This window comes from Cupressus sempervirens, chromosome 10 (assembly GCF_028749045.1).
Source record: "Cupressus sempervirens isolate cs-2001-9-10 chromosome 10, ASM2874904v1, whole genome shotgun sequence".
Taxonomy (NCBI): Eukaryota; Viridiplantae; Streptophyta; class Pinopsida; order Cupressales; family Cupressaceae; genus Cupressus; species Cupressus sempervirens.
Window position 1 is genome coordinate 117,247,176 of NC_143127.1, and position 14,210 is coordinate 117,261,385.

A 14,210-nucleotide genomic window follows, 5' to 3' on the forward strand; every position below is an offset into this window, starting at 1 on the left:
TAAGGTGCTTATTACATATTGGCTACACAACAAAAAAATTAATCTAGATACATACATATTCTAGAATCTAAATAATAAAAACATTAAACTCACTCAACCCGTACTAAGTGACTTACCTCAAGATCCTTCACAAAAATAATGTAGACCAAGAAAAATGGGTAGAGTTTGCAAGAAATTTTACAAATAAAATGTCATATCAAATATTTTAAGAAAGAAACTAGCCATAATCACGAGGCTCATTCCCTTCTAGAAACCTCTACCATAATGATATTATCTCTAAACATCACAAAGGATGTTGAAGTGGTTCCCCAACCTTGAAACACTCTTATAAGAATTTAATTGTTGGGATCATTGAAGGGAGACAGTACCAATACTTGAAACACGCTTATAAGCATTTGATATTTGAACTATAAATTCTCAAAGACACTTGCAAGTGATTCCAATGTCACGGTATCTACCACAACACTTTCCTAGTTTCTATCTAGTGGATCCCATAATATCCTCTATGTTGTCTAGTTGTTGTTTCTATTTTGTAGTACCTTTCTAAAGTCCCTCCTTTTGGTTCTCTCTCTAAATACGCTCCTTCCCCTTTTCGCTAATGCCTTAAATTTTGATTGTCAAACTTTTGAATATTGTTCTCTACCTTATCTAAAATCAACTTCACAGTGTGTTGTAACTCTGGCATAGGTGCTTGATCATTGATAGCTTTCATTTTAGTATTAAATTTTGAAAGATTTGTCAACAACCTCACTTGTGGACTTGTCATGTCAAGCATTTTTTGTACTATTTCAACACCATGTTCTTGCTTCTTAGCTAATAGTTTTTCAAGTGCATTTTCTTGTAAAACATTATATTTGTTCAATAATTGTAAACTCCTAGAAATGTATGTATAAATGTATATATATGTATGTATGTATATATGGCATTGTATGTATGTATAAATGTATATATATATGTATGTATGTATATATGTATGTATATATGTATATATATATAGAGAGAGAGAGAGATCTTGTCGATTGTGCATTATGGATTATAAACAAAAATGAAAAGAAAACATGATTTTAATCATTCCATATTTGTTTTTATTTATTGTGGAGAGCTAGATGTGAAAGACGGTGGAAAGTGCCAAATGAGGGTGGAGAGCTATGAACGTTGGTGGAGATCTAGGATTTTGTTGTCATTCCCTTGTAATCTTTGTGCCCTTGCTCTGTGAGTTTCTTCAAGGGGAGAAGAGGTACCTATCTAAATTTTATTTTATTTTCTTTCTAAATATGAATATCTTGTTCATATATAATAGCTTTGGTTAGATTCAAGGATAATTGGTTATAATTATTGTATGCATATGTGCATGTATGTATGTAAATAAGTTCACCATTTGAATTGCTTTATATGTATACATACACAATTGCATAGTACTTATGCTAAATTAAATTAATCATTCATGTCTTGGGTTCATGCAAGCAATTATCCTTCCATTCAATCAAATTTATTCATAACAAAGAAAGTATGTAGAAATTTGTACTTATAGATTATGGTATCTCTTGGTGATTGAGCAAAGATCTGGTGCATAATATTGTCTAGGTAATGATTGGATGCATTCAGGTTAAGTCATAATAAGATTGAGTAGATGATCCATTTATGTTACTTCATACTTATTTTATTGAACATTTTTTTTAACATAATCAGTAATACTAGAATTACTCCTATGCTACAACTAGTACTCTTGTTTATTTTATTTAATTGTATTCATTTAAGACTTTTTTTTTTGGTGAAAAGTGGCATGCCACTTTGAATATATTTATTTATATATACCTAGTTCAATGGTTCATGAAGGGAAGAAATAGTAAGAAACCCTCCAATCATTACCAAATACAAAGTAATAGAAAAATATATAATAATGTATATAGTAAAACCACCTCAAGATAAAATTGTTTGAAGCCCTTATAATTTTGAGCATACAAAAGAGATCTTACAAAAGTAAACCCAAAATGCACAACATTTATGTATGTGACATATAAACTAAAGAATTTGCACTAGCTAGCCACTATACATTAAATACACCAAAATAATCTTTTTGTATTTACATCTTTCAGTCTCAAAACAAAATTCAGCCCCTTAGAGCACCACCAAAACTTGCACTTCCACCACATAATCAACAAAAAACCATACTAGAACTGGAGAAAATAGACTTGCTTCAAAAAATCATGAATCTACTAGTCTTTACCCATTCCTCCCACCTCAAAAACAACTAAATAATACTAGATCCCAATCCATTGAAACTAGGGCCCCATCTTCTAACAAATCCAACTAAGCAAATGGATTATCAATCTGCCTTATATTCACTAAGCTCTACTCGGATTACTCCATCTATATCCTATTCCTTCCATATCCTTGCATGCACCCCAAATCCTCATGACCATGACTAAGTAAATCCTCAATAAACTAAGCTTTCCCTTTAAGATATGTAGTGGCTTCTCCCGATACGAAATCCACAAAATACTATCAATCACCCTGATATTTCTCTCTTCACACTTTTAAAAGATGAAAGAAAATTTAGAAACCTTTCATCCTTCCTAAGTGCCAGATTGTCAATTACACCCCCAATTGGGGCTAGACCCATTTGAAGATCAAATTTCATGATTTCCTCTTCAATTATTGGTTTCCCAATAACATTATATTGCACCGCCTTGTCGATAATATGAACAACTGCATCCAAATCCAGAAGAAGGTACACAACGTAAGTTAACAATAGAGATAAAGCTTGTGATAGCAATATCAGTCTCAGTAAAATTGGGTAAAGAAATTCAAACCCCAAAATCCCCATAACATCATTATAGCACTTGTCACACTTTAAATTGAAAATTTCCTCCAAAGTTCCTAAGCGCAACCAACAATAGAGTGGCATTTCCTACCCAGTGCATTTCAAAAAAGCACTAAAGTAATTATTGTTGGCCTCTGTCACACTAAAAATAGTAACCACTACCAAACTCACAGCCAAAATTTATACCAAAATGAATGAAAAAGCTAACATTAGCAAATCCTTATAACAATAACTTCACACAAGCAATCATCAATACCCATCAAAAAATCCATCTCCTTCTAAAAAAATCTTATACCTAACACAATGAAATCATAGCTCACTAATTTGTATAAATACATAGCACCTTATATGATCATACAAACTATATGTATTACATTCACATTAACCATGAAGCCTTCAAATATAACGTTAAAGTCTAACAATGAATGGCACCAACATCCTATTTCATAGATCTCAATAATCTTGAGGGTCAAATCATGTTTAAGGTGAAGTACAAAAAATATAGAGAGCTAAAAGAAATTATCCTATGTTTAAATCAAAAAATAAACAATGTTATTCCATTTTCCCACTTCAAAATTTCCTATTCAGAGACAAATAATATTTTATCCTATTCTATCTCCTAGAAAAGGTTAGGAAACCTAATAACATCAAATTCTCTTACTATCTTTCATGATCCTTGAAAATCACAACCCAAATTTGACAAAATATTTGCAACTCAATTTCCTTCTCTCAAAGTATGACAAAAATACATAAAGTTAAATAGATCGATAATGCTCTAGGCTTTATGAAGAATTTATCCAAATTTCCAATTATCCATTTTTTGCTATATACATGCATTTATCACCAAGTTGGAATCTCCCTCTATGTGGATATTTATACAATTCAGACTCAATGCAATTTCAACCCCAAACAAAAGAGCAAGTGCCTCTGCACAATTATTTATTCCTAAAGGAATTTTTTAAGCTAACATTTCGATCACCTTACCTTCATGATCTCTAATACACATCGCTATACCTGAAGCTCTAGGATTTCCTCTTGATCAGCCATTGAATTTTAACTTTAAAATTCACTTCTTAGGAGGTATCCATCTCACTTTCCTTCTATTATTTTTTATGCTTGGCCCTGAAATAATAAAATTGTAACTTGAAGAAGGTAAATTTATCCATCTATTTGACATTAAAATATCCCAACCTATAATAATTAGATGCTCATTTTTTTTTAACATATGCCAAAACCACTTCAACTATTGAATGTTCTAAAGTTTTTAACACTCCTATTAAATATCTAAATTTTGTTGTTTGAAAAATTGTTTATTCCTTTCCCATCATAAAGCCCATATGACTAAAACTAGAATGCATTTCCAAAAGAAAGCATACCAAGAATGATTATCTAAACATGGCCAATCCTTAAACAAATCCCATAATGTATTTGGTAATGGAAACATAACATTTAACTTCTAAAGAACAAAAAACCAACATTGTTGGGCCATTTTACAATGAATGAATAAATGATAAATTGATTTAGGTTCTTCTGAATACAACACACATTGAAAATTTTGGACTATTTTTATATTTTGCAATTGTTCGCCCATCAAAATTCTCTTTCTAAGTCCCAGCCAAGCAAAGCAACTAGCCTTTGGCAAAATGACTGAATTCCAACAAAACTTATAAGCCCTCAATTTTCTCAATCTTGATTCTAGATTTGAAGTAGCCAAGTAACCAAGCTTTACTAAATATCTCCCTTCCTAGTTAGGAATCCATATTAATTCATCATTATTTTTCATCAGTAGAACAATTTTAGCCTTGAACATGCTAACGAAATCCCTCTTGACCTCCTCTAGGATAGGGAGATCTTTTGGATTCTTCTACCTAACTACTCCTAATATTGGATCCACCTTTTGAAAATAATCTACAACATAGTTACCCCAATGCTCACAAAAGATATATTTTCATACCCCAAAGGAATGCATTGTATTTAGAACTAGTAAACCATTCCAAGAATCTTCCAAAAATAGAGCTTTAGCCCCATTATTAATTTTCCAAGAAAGATATTTAATAACCAAATCATGAGATTCTACCATAAAGTTCTAAACCACAGAACCTTTAGGTAACTTATCTAATGTAAAAATCCTTGTAGCTGCTGATGACTCTAAATATTTCCTTTGCATGATCTTACAAAATTTAACATCTACTTTTTCACACATGAACCACACTAACCACCAAAAGCTTTGTTCCTCCATTCTAGATTTGGCAAATTTATGGCCCCTGTTCTTTTATCATTTGAGATTTCTTTAAGTAGCATTAATAGAATTTTCTTAACACCTGACACATTTTCTAACCATAAGAAACCTTGAATAATATTCTAAATTTGTTTAATAACATTACTAGGAGCTGATAATATGGAGAAGAAATAATTTGGAATAGTAACAAGAACAGATTTGATTAACATAATGCAACCCAATAGAGATAACCATCTCACCTTCCAAGATATAGCCCTAGCTTTAATCCTTTGAGTAATATTTTTCCATTAAGTGGACTTGTTGCTGCCCATGAAAAAAGGAACTCCCAAATATGTAGAAGGAAGGTGATGCTGCTCAAAATCTAGAATCTTGCAATTTTTTCTCGCAACATTAGCAAATGTATGGAAGAAAAAAACATTTAATTTTACAGTGCTAATGTTTTGTCCTGATAACTTTGTGTATAGGTCCAATATGGATATTATATATTTTTCTTCCTTGATGCTTGCTAATCCAAATAGCAAGGTATCATCCAAAAATAAAGAATGGGTAACTATTATATCCTTCCTGCCAAACTAAATACCCTGCAACTTATCCAACTGTTGGGATTTAGTAATAGCTCTACTAACAGCTTCTACCATCAGAATGAATAAAGCTAGAGATAAAGGACCACCTTGCCTGATACCTTGTAATGACTTAAAGTATCCTTTTAGAGAACCATTAATGAGAATTTAAAAATAGGCACCAAAGACACACTCTTTGATCCATTTACACCAAGCCCTACCAAAACCCATTTTCTCCAAAACTTTGAAAAGAAAGAACCAATTTACCCTATCATATGCTTTCATCATATCTAGCTTGATCACAAAAGAAGATAAGTGATGCTCATTAATAAAATGCAAGGTTTCATATGCAACTATTGCTCCTTTTGGCATTTCTCTACTAGGCACAAAACCACCCTATTCTAGAGAAATAATTTAGGAAAAATGAACTTAAATCTAGAATACATGGCTTTGTTAAAGATCTTATAAATAGTGTTACATAAAGATATGGGTCTAAAATCTAAAAATGATTATAATCCCCAGTCTTAAGGATAACAACCACATTTGAAGCATTGAAACCTTTTAACATAATACCCTTCCTTCTTGAGAACTCTAAGGCTAATAATAACTCCCAACAAAGAACATCCCAACACTTCTGAAAGAATATGGCTATAAAATCATCAAGACTAAGAGCTTTGTCAGACAAAAATGATTTTACCACTTGCCAAATTTCATCCATAGAGAATAGTTTCATAAGATCAAGATTATCCTCCTTTGAAACAATGCTTGGGACAGTGTCAAGAAACAACCCAAGCTGGTCTTCACATATATCTTCTTTATGCAAAGGATCAAGAAGTTCCTTAAAAAAATTAACCCCTACCCTCTTAATTTATGATTCCTCTTTGATAACCTTAGCTAATTTTTTATCTAAAATAGAGAAAATAACATTACTTTCTTTCCTTTGACTAGTTGCTATGTGAAAAACTTCATATTATGATCTCCCTTAGTAAGGCATAATTCTCTAGATTTTTTCCTCCAATACTTTTCTTCTCTGCTACATAATGCCATCTAGTTAGACTGTTTCTCCTTTTGAATGGAAAATATCTTTGAATTTGAGCCAGATTTTATAATTTCTTCATTTATCTCTATCAATTCTTGATGCACTTCTTTCTTTTCTTCAAAAATGCTTTTATAAACTTTATTATTCCACACTTTAATTTTGTCTTTAAGGTATTGAAGCTTCTTAAAAACTTTAAACATATAATTCCCCTTTACTACTAGAGCACTAACCCAACATTATCTAATTAAATGTAGAAATTGATGATGTGTAAATCACGTTCTCTCAAATTTAAAAGAGGACTTCTACGTACCCATAGATTTTGAATTATTCTTTTCTAAGTTTAAGGCAACTAGAAAATGATCAGATCCTAGAAATGATAAAATTTCTGAGGTAAAGTAGATTGAGGTTAAATTCAAAGCTTTAGCAATTAGAAATCTATCAAGTCTCTCTACAATTTGTAAAAACACACCTCTTTTATTATACGAAGAGAAAATACCATTAGAAGACAACACCTCCAACAAATCATTATCACAAATAAACTTGTCAAATTCTTCCATAAATTTCATAGAAGGAAAGATCCCTCCCTCTTTCTCTTTTATATTTCGAATTGCATTAAAATCTCCACCTATGATATAGTTCTAAGCCAAAAGATCTCTAAGTTTATCAAAGATTACATTCCATGACTTTAGCTTATCTACACCACTAGTTAGTCCATATACATTAAATACAATCATAGAAATGTCAAAATATTCAAAATAAAAACATTGTCAACCCAATCCTTTATCCAACGAGTGACCTAAAACTGATCTAGAATTCCACAAAGTGATTACCCTTCCCGATGTCCCAATACTAGGTACATGAACAGACTTCCAACTTTTCCATTTTGCATCTATGTCTTGAAATTTACTATCTAATAATTTTGTCTCTTGAAGTAGAATAATATCACCTTTTGAATTCTCTAATACCTCATTAATTCTAGTTATTTCATCAGTGGCAATTATGCCCCTAACATTCTAGGTAATGATCTTCATATTTCTACCAGAGGACATTTAGTCCTTCTGGTAATTCTCTTGACTAAATGAAATTTATCTTCCAAAGTACATTGAATTCCCACAACAATTTCTTCCTTCACTTTCATGCTTTTACTTTTCATACCATGAGTCTTAGGGGTGCCAGCAATAACTTTTTTTTCACTAGGTGATTGCATTATTGAGAAAGTTTGTTAAAAATTAAACTTGGCCTCCCTTCCCTCCAAACTTTTACAATTATACGGATCAACTTAAACACTCGAGGCTTGCCAATCCTTATCTACTGATCCCTAATTTGAACCATTTTCTTCGTGCAAAAAATTAGAATCCTGAATATTATCTTCTCTAATAATTTCATCTACTAATATCTAAAACTACTCCAAAACAATAAAATTAGATATCTCCTCTGCCAAATTTAGAAGATCCTTTTCCACATTATATTCCAAATTAAAACTCTTCATGGCTTCTTGATATTTTGGAATAAATTTTTCCATTGAAGAATTGATAAACATGACTTGCTGAGTGATAATATCTTCAATAGACCATCTACAATTTTCCTTAGTTACAAGATGATAATCATTGATAAATATCTCTTAACACATCTAATTTCAAAATAATAAATGATGAAATTTATCAGCATTTTCCATAAAACTGAACTAATCCTTAAAGCTTATACCTATCATATAAAAAGGAAACTACAGAGAAAAATGACATTTACCCAAACTTATGTTTTGGAATAAAATTTGCTTGTATACCACTACATTTGAGACTGAATTTTGCTAGATGGGGAGTCGAGTACTATGATTCATATCTCTTGTACAAAAGAATCTTGCTGATTTGATCTTAAATCTTCCACAATGGATGAGAATAATGAACACTTCTTCCCCTTATTCATGACTATTTTTTTTTCTTAATTCAACATTAGATCTCCAATCCTATTGGCTAAAGACCTATAATTATTAAGATCCTAAAATTGAAAAATGCCCTAAATGCTTTGATGATTTGAACTTGTAGCCTAATTGGAAGATGATATTACATTTATAACCCCCAAATCAGCCCCTAAATTAGCCCCATTCCTATCCCATCTTGTTGATTCTTTTGTAACCCCTACTTTTAATGGATTCAATTCTTTCTAGAACTTACAATTTTCAACCACAATAGAGTGATCTTCACATACCATAATCCTATCTATGGTATTCCCACAACATGTTGAGTTGAAGTACCCTAAAAATATAGCATGTTTTTCAATTTCATCTAGCCCTTGAACAAAAATATTTTGGTTCTACACACCCCATTTCAAATGACACATTAAATTAATAGGTACTAGTTTTTTATAACTCAAAAGGATGTAGACCCTAACCAACTTGAAGACTTGCTCAAATGGGATTAAGTCATGCTTAATAAAGATACTCATCTTATTTTCTATTAATTCAACTATCTCGTGATCATGATATTCCAAGCGAAAATCTAGAAATTTTACTCAATGTGGAAAGAAGTTAACATCATCTAGTTTTAGGATGAAATTTGGTGTTATATGATGAGTGGACATACGAAAACCCTTATAGGAAAAGCCTTCAAATTTATGCACCATATCTCTATACATAGCAGAGTAAAATAAAGCTATAAAAAAATTAGAGGCTTGTTCATGAAACAAAATTTCTTTCATACCTTTCTAGTTTTCGTTAGCCCAATCTTGAATTTCTTGTCTACCCAATTGGTTATCTTGTATTTGCACCTACAATGCTATATTTCTTAGAAACTCCACATGCACCACCAATAACCTTTTCAAAATATTGATTTCTAAAATTTCTTGACATTTATCAACATTTTCCTTCAATTGATTTGCTCCCACATATTTATTCCTCAAAATTTGTTTGAACTTTACATTCTGCTACAAACCCTTACAAGTTCCACTTGTAAACTTTGGATTAAAGGCAGCTAGCTAGGAAATATCTATGTTCTTGATGGCATTCTTAGCAGAATAAGAACATTCACTATCATTCTGACCCTTCAATCATTGAATTTGTAATTCACCAACCCCAACCACCACCTGATATGTAAACTCAACTATCTTCCTACCATTGAAAGGTGTCTCTCTCTTGCAAATATCAAATGACACCTGATCCTTCTCGTTACCTTTATGCTTTAACTGGTATCTTGGATTTACAAAGAAAGGCTTTGCTGGTTGCCCCATCACGTTCTTGTAAAAAAAATTATCCTATGATTATTTTTGTTCTCCTAGAAAGTCCTGATTTCCCCTAGTTCTTCTAAAATCAGAAAATCCCCTAAACTTTTTTGCGAATTTAGCAAATTGAAATACATTCCTCTTCTTTTCCTATACATTGCAATCAGCCCTATGAAAATGCAAACCCAAATCTGATTTGGTACCCACAGTTACTTGCTTAGCACCCATGATCGTCTCTTACAATGCCATTCATTTAAGACTAAATTATTTTTCTTAAGATTAGACTATATATTTTTTAGCACTAAAACACAAATATATATCACTAGTAGTTATCTTTTAAGTTTTTTTTTTTGAAGATCTTCATATTTAACATGAAGAATTTCCACTACTGGATAGTGGAATAACCATAATGTGGAGCCACATAGCCCATGGATTTTTCCACTAAAATATATTTTTATTATATTTTTGTCCTTAAAAAATATTTTAGATGAATGTTCTTCTGATTTTTGATGTATTTAATAATTTGTCACTTTTTTTAAGGTAATTTTCTATTATGAGATAGAGGCATCTATCATAAGGATAGACATGGAAATTTTGATCATCCTTCTTCCAAAAATGATTCCCTTATCTAATTAATGAAACTAATTGCAATTGACACCCTCATTTTCTACAACTTGCTCAATCAGCCATTCACACAAATGAATCATCCAATATCCATTAAAAAAATATCTAATCTTTTGTAAGTCTCTCTCATCTAAAGGCCCAATACATAGAATTAATATCATCATGAGTAGACTCACTCTCATTAGATGAATTCAATTGAAACTATTCATACCAAACTAAGCATGTAGAAATTTATACTTACAAATTATATTATCTCTTGGTGATTGAGTAAAGATCAAATATTATTTTCCAAGGTGATAAAATTATATATCCAGATGTATGTATGTATGTATGTATGTATGTCTATATGTGTATATGTATGTATGCATCTTTTCATCTTGTTGTTGTGCCTTTGCGATCACTATATATGTATGTGTGTATCTATGTATATATACATATGTACAAACACATATATGTATGTGTATGTATGTATGTCTCTATAGACATACATATACATAAAGAGAAGCTTCTCTAATCACCTGCTAGGGGGAATATAAAGAGATGCATGTTTAGAAGGAAAAGAAAAGAACATTTACATAGGCACCTTTTCTCCCCTTGAAGAAAATCGCAGAGTAAGCACTATTTCATTTGGGCCCAATCACCACAAATTACATCACCATCACAAATTGTTGTCACAATTTGACTCCAAATGTTGTAGTGCTACAAAGGGCACAAAGATCACAAGGGCACAACATGGAAATGAAATTGTAGAGCATGGGCATGAAGATCACAAGGGCATGACCATAAAATGTAGAGATCATAATGACACAATAATGAAATCCAAAATCTCCACTGATCTCCACCAAGGGCACAAAAATGAAATATAGACATCTTAAAGGCACAAAAATGAAATGCAGCAATCATAAGGGCATATAAATAAAATCTCCACCTATGTTTAGAGCTCTCCACCCTCTTTTAGAGTTTTGCACACTCATTCAAAGCTCTCCACCCTCTTTCACGTGCATCTCTCCATAGTCAAAACAAATGTGGAATGATTTGTCTTTCTTTTTTTTATATCTAAACTCAACTTCATATTGAGTTGTAACTCTACCATAGGTGTTTGATCCTTGATAGCTTTCATTTTAGTATTTGAAAATTCAAGTTTTCAAGTTTCCTCTTCATTATGTAGCCCTTTCAACCCTAAAAACCCCTTAGTCTTTTCATCAAAACTAGGACTTGAGCAAAGTCAATCATAAAACAAAGCCCATATTCTAGAATCCAAATAATAAACCAACACTCAACCCATGCTAATTGATTTAGCTCAAGATCCTACACAAAAATAATGTAGACCAGGAAAAATGGACAAGAAATTTTAGAAAAAAAATAATAGCATATATTCTTATAAAGAAATAAGCCATAACCTAGTTAAACTGGTGTAGTTGCTAATTAGTTGGGTTGATTACAAATTCCTCTAGAACTATCATCAAAATAGGTATAATAAATTGAACAATCAGTTGTTCTTAGCTAAGAAGATCAAGTACACTTTTCCAAGGCGATAAAATTGTATATGCAGATGTATGTATGTATGTATGTATATATATATATACATATATATATACATATATATATATACATATACATATATACATATACATATATATATATATACATATACATATATACATATATATATACATATATACATATATACATATATATATATATATATACATATATACATATATACATATATATATATATACATATATACATATATATATATATATATATACATATATACATATATATATATATATATATATATATATATAGAGAGAGAGAGAGAGAGAGCGAGAAATATTTTGTGCATTGTGAAAAATAGTGGAGCTATAGGATTTTGTTGCCATGCCATTGTGATCACTGCATTTTGTTGTCATGCCCTTTTGATCTCTACATCTCATTCTCATGCCCTTGTCATCTCTATGTATTTATTTATGTATGTATGGATATGCATACATACATATGTATCTATGTGTGTGTGTGTTTGTATTTATATATTTATATGTATGTATGTATACACACACATATATATGTATATATGTATATGTATGTATATATGTATATATATGTATGTATACAAACAAAGAGATCTTGGTACAATAGAAAAATAATAAAAATCACATTAAGGAAGTGGCATGGCCACGAGTATTGTCACAAGCTCTTAAACATTACTATATAGTGAGTGAATTAGGATGTATATAGGTTAACATTACATTAATGTGTACTAAAACAAAAAAGTTTCACTATGGTATTACAATATTTTAACTATAGAAAACCATCTGATTCACCCAAGTGGGTCTATGATTGTAAAGAGTTGTATTAGGTGAGTAAAGCTCACCAATGGTTATAAGAATACATCTACATCAAAAAAATTAGAAACTAGAACTACATATTTGTGAGATTGAGTAGTTCAAGGGTCTTGATCTCATGGATATAGGTATGTAGGTAGCCTAGTAGGCAGAGTATGCCTCTAGTGTGCAGATGCCTTTGACATAGTTAGGTAGAACTTAGCCATGTATGTATCTATGTATTTGTGTAAATATTATCTACTTAACAACACCCATCCACATGGTGGCGGTGGGGGGTTGGTGGCGTGGGGGCGGGCAGTTGAGCCTGGACCTTTAGAAATACTTCATTTCCATTATTTGTGCTCCCTGAATTAAAGGTATATAATTTTATCACTTGTAACTATAATTTTCAAATAATACAAACCAAAATAGTTTCTCATAGTTCTAGGGTTCTCTTTGTAAATTTATAAAATTGAAGTTTAAAAATTAATTGCATTTATTTACATCTTTTTCAAGTTTGATATTTCTCTTTTTCCTAACTCACGGTCCAAGAATAATTTTTCAAAACACATACTGATTAGTTGGAGATTGAGCCAAAAATTTTTTCAAATGAGCTAGAAAAATGATTATGCATGATAATCATCTTTTTATGTTCTTTTTGACACAGTTGTTTTAACATTTTATGATTTTTGGTGAGAACAAAATTCCAAACTAATTAGGTAGGTGATAAGACTTGTGTCCTATGATAAGACATGTTTCTTTATTTAATAGAAATCCTAGAATATATCTAATTGAGTTTTTTTTTTTTTTATGGCTAATACAAACTTTTATTTCAAATCTATATATTTTTTTCAAATGCCATGATTTCTAATGAGAAAATCTAGCTGAAATTTTGTATAGAAGAAATAGAATATATCTAGTTTTGTTAAGGGAGAATTTTTTTAGCTTTTTAAAGAGTATCTATATTTAATGATTGCTATCTTTAGAAATTGGGTTTGAAACATGTTTACTCATTTGTGCCTATTAATTATAACTATGTTTTCTATGCGCTCAAGAAATACGAGTTTTTGAAATTTTAATTTGACTTCAATTATATTCACAAAAATTATCTAAGACGTGTTAGTGAACATATTGTCTTTCCCTATAAAATTCAATAATTCAATTTATGCCCAAGGTAGAAAATCAATGATGCTCACAACAATTGGGTAAATCTTATGTTAATCATTTCCCTCTAAATTTTTATAGGTATGGTTTGCTTTCCAAAATATTATCAATGAATAAAAATTAACTAAAGAATAATAAAATGCACACTTTTGCTAGAAAGTGCTTAAGGATCTCTCATGTACTCTTAGGTATGGAGGTAAAGTTCACAAATTTAGAAATT